Source organism: Arvicanthis niloticus, chromosome 13 (genome assembly GCF_011762505.2).
Source record: "Arvicanthis niloticus isolate mArvNil1 chromosome 13, mArvNil1.pat.X, whole genome shotgun sequence".
NCBI lineage: Eukaryota > Metazoa > Chordata > Mammalia > Rodentia > Muridae > Arvicanthis > Arvicanthis niloticus.
The window spans coordinates 35,135,266-35,150,639 of record NC_047670.1 but is presented as its reverse complement, the minus strand read 5'-3'; positions in this window follow the sequence as shown (position 1 = coordinate 35,150,639).

Sequence of the window (15,374 nt, the reverse complement as noted above, 5' to 3'; positions counted from 1 at the left end):
AAATCAAGCTCCGGCCTGTCTCCACATGCACTTTAGAAAAGTAATTAGGTTCCATCCAAGCAGGCCTATGACAACCATCTAATAAATATTACCTACACTTCTTATTAGTACAGCTGCTTCCTGAGGAGTCTTTAGAGTTTGTGGATTGTGTCATGTCAGACAGTTTGAGTCTTCCTTTACTTGTCTCCTCAGCATCTACTATGATTCCGGGACCATGTCCAGTGCCATTCAGCCTGGACAATTAAGTATCCACCATGTACCAAATGCTGCTCTGAGCACTGGGACTCTGTGACAACTAAACCTCTAATTCTTGTTGAAGATCTTAGGGCTCAGTAAGGCTCCTTCCAGATCTATAGAAAGAAGGAAAGGAAAGAAGTACCACTCACCAAAATCCACCTGTGGCAGAAAAGATTTATTCCAGCTTACAAGTCTCAAGTCAAACTCCCATCACTGAGGGAAGTCAGGGCAGGAAACTGTAGGCAGGAGCTGATGCAGAGGCCATGGGGGAGTGCTGCTTACTGGCTTGCTCATTCATCCTGGCTTGCTCAGTTTTCTTGTACTTGCCGGGACCACCTACCCACAATAGGCTGGGCCTTCCCATATCAATAATCAATGAAAAAAAGAGACTCAGAGACTCTGACAGTGAGTACAAGACCCGAACAGGTTCAAACCAGACAAAATTACAGCACTGAGAAGTAGGCCCAGAGTTTCACCTCTAACCAAGAAGCTGTTTGCACAGGAGTGTCACTTTGTGTGTAGACTGTCACTGGGTGTACAGACTGACCGTTCTCCAGAGCAGCTCTATGCCCAGGAGCAATTAGTTGGCAAACACAAAACACACTCATGATTTTCTCTGCGATTTTTTTTGTTTTGTATTTTTTTCTTTTTGTTTGTTTTCTTTGATTTTGGGGGTTCTGTTGTTGAGAGACAGAGAAAGAGAGGAAGGGGAGAGAGAGAGATTGAGAATGAAATTCAGTAGGTGGGGAAGAGGGGCGATCTGGGAGGATTCGGGGAGAGGAAGAAATATGATCAAGATACATGAAAAACTTCATTAAAAAGAGAATTTTTTAAAAAAATTATATGTCCATTGGTATTTGCCTGTATGTATGTCCGTGTAAGGGTGTCAGATCCCCTGGAACTGCATTTACAGACAGGTATAAGCTGCCATGTGGGTGCTGGGAATCGAACCTGGGTCCTCTGGAAGAACAGTCTTAATCACTGAGCCATCTCTCCAGCCCCTGATAATTAATTTTTTAAAATGAGAAAATTAATGAGGATATTTTCTCAATTAAGATTCCTTATTCCAATTGGAGGGGAAAAACCTAGATGTCTGTCAACAGATGAATGGATACAGAAGTGTGATAAATTTATACAATGGAATATTTCAGCCATAAAAATAAAATCTTGAAATTTGTGGGTGAATGGATAGAACTAGAAAAAAAATAATCTTGAGTAAAGAAACCCAGACCCAGAAAGACAAACATGGTGCATATATTTACCTGTATGTGGATAAGTCACTGATAATCGAGCTACAATCCATATACCCAGAGGTTAAGTAAAGAGTAAGGGGCTCAGGGGAGGGATGAGTCTCCCTGGCAGGGGAGCATGTGTGGTTACAGATGTATAAAATGTGGGAGCTAGAAAGGGAGGACCTAACTGGGAGTGGGAGAGAAGAGGGGAGACTAGAGAAGGAATATGGGGAGGGACAGCTAAAATCAAGGGCCATTTGAGGGGCCATATGGAAACTTAATACAAGTGTCCTATCATGTACATATATGAAGATGATTTAAATGAAATCAACAAATAACAGGAAGGACAGAGCCCTAACTGGGCATCTCTTGTTGCTAAATGAAGCCAATACCATGAGAAATGGGCTACCTGTAATGGACCTATTGGCCAAGGAGTCCCGTGAGAACCCCCAAAAGTCCTAGGCCATTGTCAAGACTGTTGGAGGTTCTCTGTAAACATACAGTAAGGCGCTGTTGCTGAAGACGGCACCTACACAACTCGTTAAACATGGAGATGTTGAACTGGTGTCTACCTAGAACTTTCAGTCCTACAGACTGGTGTTCATGGTACTGGAAGGTACTTTGCATGCTTCTAAAGGAGAAGTGTAAACCCCAAGCCAGCTACAAATAGTTTGATCTACAAGAATGACCAGCCTGTCGGATTTCTGAGTTCTACAGAACTCAGAATCCTGGTCTACAGAGTGGGTTCCAGGACATCCAGGACAACACAGAGAAACCCTGTCTCGAAAAACCAAAAAAAAACAAAAAACAAAAAACAAAACAAAAAAAAAAAAAAAAAAAAAACCATGACCTGCCTGCAAGACACACCAATGCAATAGTGGCACAAAACTTATGGGAGTAACCAACCAATGGCCCACTCCATGAGATGGAACCCATACCCAACTGCATGGATAGCCAAGAACCCGAGACTAGATATCCCAAGGACCTAGGGGGAAACCAAGTACTACTGCTCTGCTAGAGGAGTGTAGCAATAAAATGCTTCCCTAGAACACTCCGCTATACTAGATCAGTGCCTTGCTGAGCCATCACCAGAGGGGATTCCTCCTGCTGCAGATGAGAACAAATACATAGACCCACAGCCAAACAATATGCAGAGGGCAAGAGACCTTGGAACACTCAGTCCTAATTTCTCCCCTCAGGGCTTAGGGAACTCTTCAGGAAAAGGAGGCAGAAGAATATAAGAGCTAGAGAGGTTGAGGGATGCCAAGGAATCAAGGCCTTCTAGACTCAACAGGGATGACACACATGAACTCGCAGAGACTGAGGCAGCAGACAGAGGGCCTGCATGGGTCTGTACACTGGGGTCCTAGAGCTGAAAGGAGAAGTGAATACACCCTCATCCCTAACTCGGAACCGAGTTCCAGGACAACCAAAGCTACACAGTGAAACCTTGACATGAAAATAAACAAATAATTAATTAATTAATTAATTAAAACTTTGTAAATTAAAATTCTAAAACTCGGTAAAAGTGACAGAATGTGGATTTCTTTTAGGAGGGGAAGCAGGTTGTGTAGGGACATATATCTGGTCAGCTAATTACTGTGACAATCTCAAAATCTGGGTCATGGTTGCAGCCCAAGGCAAGGATGCTCCGTGGTTTTCAGTGACCCAGGCACTGCACCTGTGTCTGTCATCCCTCACTGTCTTGCAGCTGTTGCCAGGCCTGGCTGGCAGTCTGGGAAAGGAGAGAGAATATGGAGAAGGCTTTTTCACCCACAGCTCTCTTAGCTAAGCATCGTTTCTACTCATCTTTAATAGCACCAGGACTACATCCAGTGCAAGAGGGTCAGAAAAACTAGGTACCAATTGTTTTCGAAGCAGTGGATTTGGGAAGCATTTAACAAGCTCCTGCCAAAGAGAGTTTGAATTGTTTTTAGTATAGCCAGAATAAAATGAATTCACGAGCCCATTTAAAAAAAAAAAAAAGAGGGAAGCCAGTTAAGCCTGTTACAAGAGGCAGACAAGGTATATGAGGCTGAAGCACATGGCTATGTGGAAAGATGTTCAAGACATCCCTTTAGCTATAGAGATGGCTCAGTGGTTAAGAGCACTGACTGTTCTTCCAGAGGTCCTGAGTTCAATTCCCAGCAACCACATGGTGGCTCACAACCATCTGTAATGGGATCCGATGCTCTCCTCTTGTGTATCTGAAGAGAGTGACAGTGCGTGCGTGCATGCAGCATAAATAATGATTTCGGTTCATTAGGAATCTCTGGTGGATTTAAATAAGTGGGAGGAGCCACTTCTTCACCAAGGAGCCCCCAGCACTACCTCTGTAAACCGTACATTACCAGTGGCCTCTAGTGCAGAATGTGGCTGTAGGTCGTCATCATCTGTCCCCTTATCCTCGTGGGTGGTAGAAGGTGACTATTTTCCTTTAAAGCTGCAGGCTATTTTGTTGTGAATTTTGTTTCAAGGCTCAAAGTTTAGTTCTAGGGATATAGAGAAGTTATGCAGACACTGGGCAGTCCTTGGTCAATAATGCACAGTGTGGAAGGGGCTTGCAGGACTTTCTGAGAGCAGGAGAGTGGGCAGGAGAGAGAACTTCCTGTAGACTATGGTTGCATGCCTATGAAAGAAGCCATAGTGGAGCCAGGACAAAAGGAAACCTGTATAAGGCTGGTTGGACTGGCAGACCAGGATGTTACCTGAGGATGAAGGAGTCCATCCATCATCACCCAAGCAATCAATAGAGTCTGCCCACCAACTCCTCCCTCATCACGCTCTCCCTTTTGTCCTCATGGCCGTTGTCAGGGTTATATCTTCAACACTTCCCACTTCCCTGCTTGGCTCTCCATCTCATTCTTGCCTTCTTGCCTTCAGTTACCTCTGAAAACCACTCACCAAAACCTTGGGACACAAACGAGTCTGTAGTAATCAATCTAAAGTCAAGAAAATGCCCCGCACACATGTTCACTGGTTGAGCCAATGGAAGCAATTCTGCAAGTGAAGTTCCCCATCCCCAGGTGTGTCAAGCTGACCACAGAATCTAACTGTGACACCCACAGACACAATATGATGTAGACAGTTCCTCACTAGGGCTCTCTTATAGAGTGATCCTATGTTGTGTCCAATTAAAACTAGCCGTCAGCCGGGCAGTGGTGGCGCATGCCTTTAATCCCAGCACTTGGGAGGCAGAGGCAGGCGGATTTCTGAGTTCAAGGCCAGCCTGGTCTACAAAGTGAGTTCCAGGACAGCCAGGGCTATACAGAGAAACCCTGTCTTGAAAAAACCAAAATAAATAAATAAATAAATAAATAAATAAAATTTAAAATTAATAAAAAAAAATAAAACTAGCCATCAGTAGACAATTGTGTGAAGGTTTTGTGTGAGCATAACCTTTCATTCCCCAAGAATAAAATGTCCAGGGGTGCCAATACTGGGTCACATGTCTAACCATGTCTTTAGTTTTGGCAAACTCACCTTTCCAAAGCAGCTGTCCTAAATTTCCAGAAGTGATGTCGGAGCGGTTGTTTTTCGTCCTTTCCAGGATTTAGTGTTGTCTCTAATTTTTTGTGCGATCACTCTTAAAAGTATGCAGTGCCATTTCCCAGTTCCTGGGTTTGATTTGTGCTTCCTAAATGGCCATTTGTGTTGAGTGTTCTCACACAGGTGCTCCATACATGTACCACAGAGATCTGCTGCTCAGATGAGATAGTGACCTTTCCCCAAGCTCTGCCAGGTTTTCTGAGCCTTAGGCTGATGGTGGGGGTTAGGCACCAAATGAATGCACAGAGGCTGCCACACGCTAGAGGGTTAATTGTCCCTTTCCTGCCATCGTTAGCCCTCCCCACTTGGAAAACAATGTCTACTACTCAAGACTGATTGGCAACCTGATTGACAGGTGGGTTGGTGCCTGAGGTTGTTAATTCTAGCTGGAAAATGGCTGTAATTTTAGGCTCAGAACATTCTGATTTACACAGCTAAAAAAAAAAAATCTGTTTCTTGTTTTCATTTTAAGCTTCATTTATGTAAGGAGGCAGCTGATGGGTGTTACACTGTCGAGCAGACAAGCTACTGTTTACTGAAAAAAAAAAAGCCTGCGAGACATTGAACGAGGCAGAGTCCAAGATTATTTCATGCATTCTGTCACTGTGAGAACTAAAGATGGAGCCATTACTTTAATGGCACCAAAGGGTAAGCCTCCTTTGGCTGCAACCTCAAAGTATCCGGCTTTCATGCTGTTCTTCTCTCGCAAAGTTCTGCACACCCAGCTAATAAATGGTTTCTGCAAAACCTTTGTTGAAGTGGGAAAACCACAGGCTTTGCAGAATTGCTGTCTAGGGCTAGAGACTTAAACTAGGATGGGGCTCAGAGGCCCCCTAGAGTCTGCTACGAACAGCAGACACAGGACTTCATTAACACAACACACAGGGATGGGCTCTGGGTTCTGGACTGAAGGGGGTTTTCTCTTGGCAGCTTTATGCTTCAGTGTCTTTCAAGTTATCTGCAATTACTTTTATAATTTTATATTTATATCTTATGTAATACGATATTTGGGGTTGTTTGTTAATCCTGCTCATTTTGCTCAATTTACTAGGAAATAATGTGGTTCAAAAAACAAAACAACAACAACAACAAAAAAAACTGCTTCCCTTTTTAATGACTAGAGGTTGACACATAAGCACCCAAAGCTAATACTCCTGGCATTTGGGAATAGGAAATATAGAACTTTTCTAAAAAGAAAGGAATCTGATTTTCTAATGAAATGTTTTTGAATGTCCTCCCAAAGTTACAAACTCCAGGCATTTTCTGAGAATTGGGTTGCTTCAAGTCTTCTGTTTTGTTTTGCTTTTCCTTGTGGTTAAAAAGTAAAACCTGAGAGTATTAGTTTCTTGTCTCGTTGTCATGATTAAGACACCCTGACAGATGTAATTTAACAGAGAAAAGTTTGGGTTTTGCTTTGCTCTGGTTTGTTTGTTTGTTTTTGGCTCGTGGTTCAAGGGTACTTACTACCCATTGTTGGGAGCCAACTCCTAGCAGAAAGCAGCTATCATCTTTGCAGCCATCTCGGGCCATATACCCTGACATGAGACTTGTTTTTCAACAGCCTACAACAGCTGAGCACACTCTGATAAACATCTTGTTTATCCCACATATCTTGTTTTGCTGTTTAGTGCCTCCAGCTGCAAGGCAGTACTCGGTATCCACACCTACCTAAGGTGCACGTGGTATCCATGCCTACAAGGCACATGGAAAAGCATATAAATACCCCAGATTTTCTTTCAATAAACGAGACTTGATCAGAACCTCTGTCTTGTCTCCATTCTTCGAGTCTCTTCCCCTCCATCCCCACTCTCTCTCTTGCTAGACCCTGACCCGAGGACCGGAGCAGCAGCTCGGGCCGGGACACAGGTGCCTCCAAGCCAGGCAGTGTGGGCCTCAACAACCCACAATGGCAGGGACGTCTTAGCAGCAGAAACTTGAGGGAGCTGATAACGCAGCTTCCCAGTCAGGAAGCAGAGAGAGATGAAGGCTAACACTCATCTCACGCTCTCATCTCTGTGAAGTCCAGGACCTCAGCCCATGAAATGGTGCCACTCACAATTAGGTTGGGCCTACCCACCTCACAGTGAACCTAATCAAGAAAATTCGCCACAGGCTCCTTTCCTAATAATTCTGGGTCCTTTCAGGTTGAAAGTCGGTGTAAGCCATCATACCAGGCAAGCCACAGTGCCCAGGGAATGTTGGCTTCCAGCAAAGCAGATGTTCCCTGGGAGAGCAGGGACAGGATATCAAGTCTGTAGGGAAGAAGGCATGGACAGAGGTGTCTTATCAGGAATTCCATTCAAGCAGCAAACAAACGTAAATTCCATTAATGGTGGTTACAGGGTTTAAAGTAAATTTTGTCTTGAGAAGATATGGCTCTGTTCACAATTGCCAAGTGTTAGAAACAACCAATGGACAGAGATGACATGAATAACAGAACATACTGGTACTCCATCACACTGACATCATAGCTGAACCTACAGACAATATAAGTGAAAGAAGCCAACCACAGAGGGTCATGGGCTATGTGAGTCTATGTATGTGAAATTTTCAGAATAGACAAATCTACTGAGAGAGAAAGGAGACTCATTGTGTCAGGGGAAAGAGGGGAGAAGAGGGAACAGTTGCGCCATGACTGTAGGGACTCCTGTGGGCCTGAGGGAAATCCATCAGAACTAGAGAGATGGTGCTTACACAGCCTTGGGGACATCCTCAAGGCCATTGGAAAGGGTTGTGTTGATGTGAAGCAGATTTGTTTTATCTTGTATTTAACAAAATAGAATTACCTGCAGCTGTTCTGGAATGAAAAAGCAAAGAGTTTTCTTTTTCTGAAAAAAATAAATAAATAAAAAAGCTGTGTGACAAAGCAGCCAGTAAAGGAAAATACCTCCCACAAAGTAGAAATTCGTAATAAGAAAGGCAATAGGTTGAATTGTGTAACCCAAAATATCCATGTTCTAGACTTGATGCTCAAAGTGACTATTTCGAGACACAGCTTTTGGGGAGACAGATAATCAGGGTTAGACAGAAGTGATGGGGTTGTGTCCCTATAGGACTGGTATCCTCAGGGGAAAGCAGAGAATCATCTGCCATTGATATATCATATACCGGTAGATAGATGGATGGATGGATAGATAGACAGACAGACAGATAGATAGATAGACAGACAGACAGACAGACAGACAGATAGATAGATAGACAGACAGATAATCTGTCATCCATCCATCAATTATCTATCCATTCTCTATCACCTGTCTGTCCATCACATTTCTATATAGATCATCTATCATTTGCTTCTACCATCCATCTGTTATGTATTTTTTATCTTTATCTGTTATCTAGCTATCTATCATCTATTACCTATTATCTATAATACATTCATCTACCTATCTATGACCTATCTCCTATTTGTCTACTATCTATCTACTATTTATCTATCAATCATCTATAATATACCTATCTACCTATCATCTATTGCCTATATATTTATCATCTATTGCCGATCTATCTATCTATCTATATCTATCTATGTATCTATGTATCTATTTATGTATCTAGTTAATCTATGTATCTATCTATGTATCTATCTATGTATCTATCTATGTATCTATCTGTGTATCTATTATCTATCTATCTATCTATCTATCTATCTATCTCTATGTCTATCTCAACAGTCCTGTGCAGATGCTGTAATAACATAGCCCTTTGTAAGCCAGGAAGAGAGCTGGTCCCATCTATGATCTATCTCCTATGAAGTCTGGGCTCTTTTCTATACCAGTCCTATAGGGACACAACCTATAGGGATAAAACAGAGGCAGCTGGATATAAATTTTTAGATTGCCACTAAAGCAAAAACAAAAGCAGAATCGATTCTCATTTTTCATGAACCTCAACAGTATGTCCACATTCCCATGGGGACATCATATCTCACACTGAAAGACACTGTTAGCCACCTGAAGCCCAAGTTTCCATCTGAATCTGCTTTCTTTTTTCCTTTTCTTTTTATTTTTTCTTTCTTTCCTTTTTCTTTCTTTTTTTTTTTTTTTTTTTTTTTTTTTTTCAGACAGTGTTTCTCTGTGTAGCCCTGGCTGTCCTGGAACTCACTCTATAGACCAGGCTGGCCTCAACCTCAGAAATCTGCCTGCCTCTGCCTCCCAAGTGCTGGGATTAAAGGCATGCACCACCACTGCCCAGCAGAATTCTGCTTTCTTAAGAAAGCCCTTCAAAGAGTGACATTGTATGGGCTGGCTTGTTGCTTGGGCAGGAGAAGCAGGAACCACGTGATCCACAAAGGGTGGTGATAATGGTGCGAATAGTGACAAATCCTACCAGTGAGGCTGACAGAGCCAGAGAGTCAGTTTGAAGTATAGAAGGCCTGTATGAGCCCTTGACCATGTGGCCTCCTAGCCTGGCTCTCCCTTCCTGGGGTCTCAGCGACCTTTGCAATGCTTTGGAGACTGTGCTGTCCTCAGTTTTTGCTGCTTGTGTTAGTCAGGTTTGCCTCTGCTCTCTGGAAATGTAAAAATCCAGATAGAGTCATAACATCAATGTCCCAAAGTCTCCATAGCAACAGGCGCAGAAAGCCTCAGTGGAGGAAGATGAAATGGGTCAACCTGCCCATTAGACAGCATAGGTAGTCTGAGGTCAGGACTCACAAACAGGTCCTGGCTGTGTGAGATGCAGAACCATACTCCTGGTACATCCACCTCACCAAACAGCTATCTGAGAAAGAGATGAACAGTGAGAAGGGCTTCCTTCCACATCCTTGGTGTCAACCCAGTGTCAATAATGGCCCATGCTGGGGACACACACTAATGTATAACACAAACACCTATACTGTTGTATGAAATGATGCTTTTATACAAACAAATGTATTTGTTCTATCTATCCACAGTGTGATAGTTTGCATAAGAATGGCCCCCATAGACTCACATTGGAATCCTTTGAGGTTTCACATGCTCGAGCCAGGCCCCATGTCTCACTTTCTCCCTGCTGCCTGTGGATCCAGATGTAGAGCTCTCTGCTCCTCCTCCAGCACCACGTCTTCATGCCTCCGTGCTTCCCAGCATGATGATAACGGACTAAACCTCTGAACTAAAGCCAGACCCAATTAAATATTTCCCCTTATAAGAGTTGCCATGGTCATGATATCTCTTCACAGCAATAGAACCCTAAGACACACAACATGGGGTAAGCTCCATGCCAGACATCCTATGCCATTCTGAAAACCAACTACATGGATCAAGGTAGCCATTTGGTAAAAGGAGAAATGGTCAAGTGTCAGATTAAAGTTCTTTGCCCAAGGTCACATGATGAGTCAGTTAAGATAGGATATGGGATATATTGCAAACAAACACCAAAAGTTGGCAGCTAAAAAAAAGTTGGTAGCTCCCTCATGTCATTTCCATCCATCCATCATTCATGCATCCATCCATCCATCTGTCATCCATCCATCCATCCATCATCTACCCATCCATCATCCATCCATCATCCATCCATCCATCATCTATCCATCCATCCATCATCCACCCATCCATCATCCATCCATCCATCATCCACCCATCCATCATCCATCCATCCATCCATCATCCATCCATTTATCCATCACCCATCCATCATCTATCCATCCATCCATCATCCATCCATCCATCCATCATCCATCCATCATCTATCCATCCATCATCCACCCATCCATCATCCATCCATCCATCATTCATCCACCCATCCATCATCCATCCATTTATCCATCATCCATCCATCCATCCATCCATCCATTTATCCATCATCCATCCATCCATCCATCCATCATCCATCCATCATCTATCCATCCATCCATCCATCCATCATCCATCCATCCATCATCCATCTATTCATCCACCCATCCATCATCCATCCATTTATCCATCATCCATCCATCCATCCATCATCTATCCATCCATCCATCCATCCATCATCCATCCATCATCCATCCATTTATCTATCATCCATCCATCATCTATCCATCCATCCATCCATCATCCATCCATCATCCATCCATTTATCTATCATCCATCCATCATCTATCCATCCATCCATCATCCATTCATCCATCCATCCATCATCCATCCATCATCTATCCATCCATCCATCATCCACCCATCCATCATCCATCCATCCATCATCCATCCATCATCCATCCATTCATCCACCCATTTATCCATCATCCATCCATCCATCCATCCATCATCCATCCATCATCTATCCATCCATCCATCCATCATCCATCCATCCATCATCCATCCATTTATCCATCATCCATCCATCCATCCATCATCCATCCATCATCTATCCATCCATCCATCATCCATCCATCCATCTATCCATCCATCCATCCATCCATCCATCCATCACAGGTTGGCAGGACCCACAGTCCACAGTGGCTATACCAGGGGACACAGGCTGATGGGTATGACATCAGTGAGAGTGACAGAGGTAAGGTGGTGAGCAAACTGCACAGGCACTAGGAGACTATGTCCTGGAATTGAGGTCTTCCCTGGTATCTACATCCTATGGGATAAAGCAAACCATGGGTAAAGTCTGACCTCAGGGAGGTGGGAAGGACATCAGACCATGCATCAGAAAGACTAATGGTATTGAGATGCCTAGGAGGAGTGGCAGGGGAAGTTGGGGTGTGTATAACTGAGATGCATTATTTACATAATGCATCAGAAATTGTCAATGATATAAATAATAAAAGATATTCTATTTTAGAACAAAGAAAGGGAGAACTGGGGTATCGATGGGACTGATGGAGCTACCACCCTGGTTGTGCTTGCTCAAGGATGCTCACTCTATCCTTCCCTCCGCTCTTCTCTTTCTCCTCCCTCTCTCTTTCTATCTCTATACCTATCTCAATCTCTCTCCCCCATATTCCCTCCCCGTTTCACTATGTCAATTAACCCTTTGGTAACCAAAGAGATAGAAAGAGAAACACTTCCATCCCTCATACTCCACTCCACTCTCACAGGAAAGTCTGCACAACTACATGACTTATAAACCTGTCCTTAGACATTGCTCAAAATGGCAGTCATCACACAAATGTTGGTTCCACTGCAACTTAGTTTTCAACACCATTCTCTCAGGGGTGTGCTGCATAAATCATTATAAGATAAACCCCCCAAGACACATCGAGTCCTCTTAAGTCAGTTTTGCTTTGAAGAAATTCATTGGTTTGGATATTCACTGGATCTTTTAAATGAATGACTGCTGCTTTACATGCATTGCAGTTCACATGATTACATTTCCCAAGCAAAATGCAATCAGTTGACGAAATTCTTACAGGGTAGTTCTATTTGGGGGAAAATAAAATTTTAACCACAGAAATAACAAAATCAATAGTTAAGGATATATGAGACAGCAAACAGCAGGGACCCACACATCTTACATGGACTTCATGGTGTTCCTACAGGGAAGTCATTTTCTTTAACTCTCCAGGCAGACATATTTGCTGGCAGATTGTATTTGAGAACCAAAGTTCCTGTGCCACATTTACTCCTGTTGACCTAACACGGGGTCTTCTTTCTCAGCCATCTCCACACTAGGACTTGGAGACAGTTTAATTCCAGAACTCTTCCCTCAGGGTAACCCATTTCCTTAAAAGGAACACAGATCCCACAGTGGTCATAGCTTCAAAGTTGCAGCTGGAAGCCCCAGCTTCATGACATGCCATATGACATCATGGAGCATGGGGTAGCCTGAGCTTGAGCCAGTAGCAAGCTGAGTCACCTGAAGCAATCTGCTGATGTGCTTGGATGTTCACTTTCAGCTTTGTGGAATGAAAGCCCCCTCTTCCTGTATGTGTTAGCACTTTCCTCACTGTTGTGACAAAATATCTGCCTAATGCAACTTACACAAGTGTTTGGTTTCACTCACAGTTTCAGGATGCTGTCTATCCTGAGGGTGGGTTGTGGGAATGGCGGGGGCAAGCATTGTGACAGGAACACGAGGCAGCTGGTCTTATTGCATCCACAGTTAGGGAGAAGAAAAATGAATTCTACTGTTCTTTTTTTTTTCCATTTTTATTCAGCCTGAGACCCCAGCCCCGGGGACGGTGCTGACCACATTCAGGGTGGGTCTTCATCCCTCAGTTAGACTTCTCTGGAAACACAAACAGGCCTAAGAGGTGTTTCTCCTCGTAGGTGATGCCAAATCTAATCAAGCTGACCCGAAAGATGAGCTATTTCAACAGAATCGTCGCAAGGATGAGACTTTCTGACACAAATACAATCTTTATCCAAGGATGACAAATATGCTTCAGTGGTCATTAACTCCAATTATCTGGATCCCTAAGGAGGATTTGAATGAGAATGCCTCTGAACTCAAAGGAAGGGATGCTGAATTAGGCTGTGCCTAGGAATGGAGTCTGACAGCCTAGAGAACTCTATTGTTTCTCTACCACATCTGAAACACATTTACCAGGACTCTTTCAGTTATGAGAGACTTGGACCTGTTTCAAAAGCTTAAAACCAAATGGAGCTTCATTGAACAAAGCTAGCCTGCCTCTGAGAACTAAGACAAAGGAGCCAGGACAGTGGTCCAGGGACCTCAGAAACAAATGCCTGAGGCAAAGGCATTGGCAGGATCCAGATACACAACCTCCCCCATCTCTGCTCTGGCCCCCTCCATTTCCCCCTTCTTCACTTCCCTTCCCCCTTCTCTTCATTCCCCCTTCTGTCCTTCTCTTTCTCTTTTTTCTCCTTCCCTCTCTTCCCTTTCCTCTGCCCCCACCCTGCCCCATTTCCTATTTCTCTGCATGGTTCCACATTTACTGCTGGGCTTCAAGCCCCTGATCTTTAGGTTCTAAAAGATGCCCTGCATCCCAAGGCATATTCTGTGGCATTCTGAGTTCTCTCATCTTAGCTTCCAAGTCCACCCATCCAGCCAGTGACTGTGTTAATGCCAACCGCCAATCACAGGTGGTTGCTGTTCTCCAAGTCCAGACTGAAGTGGTACAGCTGCCTTCCCCTCTCTAGTCAGCACTTTCAAAGCAGCCATGTATCCTAGCCTTCAAGTAAATCCCAAGCCCTGTTGTACCCACTGTCATTGTCCAGCCCTGCAGGAAGCATGGAGCAGCTGACTAGACTTGGGGAGCAGGCATTGCAGGTCCGCCACTGAGAGAGTGGTCTCTGGGTTTTCTTTCCTGGCTATGCTTTGTAACTTGAAACAATCCTGTGCATATTTGCAATAAAGGGCAAGATCTTCACTGCCTCCCCAGGCCACTGTCAAACAAGCGGACTGGACAGATGCACAGCCCACTGCTGACTCAACGAGCGCCTTTCCAGTTTCACTGACTTTTGCTTGAGTTCTAGAGGCTTCCGTTTGTTTCTTTTGCTTCCAATAACCCCACAGAAAAAGCCGGTAGGGACTGGAGAGACGGCCCGGCAATCAATGCTCACTACCCAGTCATGAGGACTACAGTCAGGATCCCAATGCCCACATAGCAAGCCAGACATCCTATAAACACTTGCAACTCCAGTTGTGGTACATAGTGCCATCTTCTGTCCTACATAAGCACATGTATCTCTCCCCTCTCCCCCACACGTATACCTTCCCTCAAACATACACACATGCACAAATAAATAACATTAATTACCAGAAAAACAGTGGATCCTCAAGAGAGAATGCAGACACACACATAAATCATCCATCCATCCATCCATACATACATACATACATATATACATACATTCATTCACAGTTAGTTACAAAGTTTGCCACATGACAGTCCAGAAGGTAGAGAAGAAACTTTGGTCCAGCAGTGAAAAAAAAAACAAAGAGACAGAAATCCTTGAACTCATAGGGCTTACAGACAGTCTAAGGAGGGGACAAACAATAAGACTGTCCCCTCACAATGTGACCAGGACAAATCAACCCTTCCATAAGTTACTCTTGTCAGATATTTTGTCACAGCAGTGGAAAAAAGAGCTAAGACACCAGCTTAGAATTCTTCAGGTGCTGGGGGCACTGCTCCATGGAAAGCCTGCTTACCCTACAAGCCTTCCAACGTGAGTTTGGATCTCCAGAACTGACGTAGAAACCAGATGTGGTGTACACATCTGTAATCCCAGTGCTGCTACAGGGAGATGGGAGGTGGAAACAGGACAATTGCTAGAGGCTTGAGGGTCATTTAGCCTGATGTGGACGAAGTGAACAAGAGAAGCCCTGCCTCAAACAGTGGAAGGCAAGACCTGATACAGAGGTTTGTCCTGTCCTCCACATATGCTCAGTGACATGCTCAGACAGATGACAGACAGACAGACAGACAGACAGACAGAGAGAAAGAGAGAGTAGGAGAAAGCTTTTCTTAATTAAAAACTA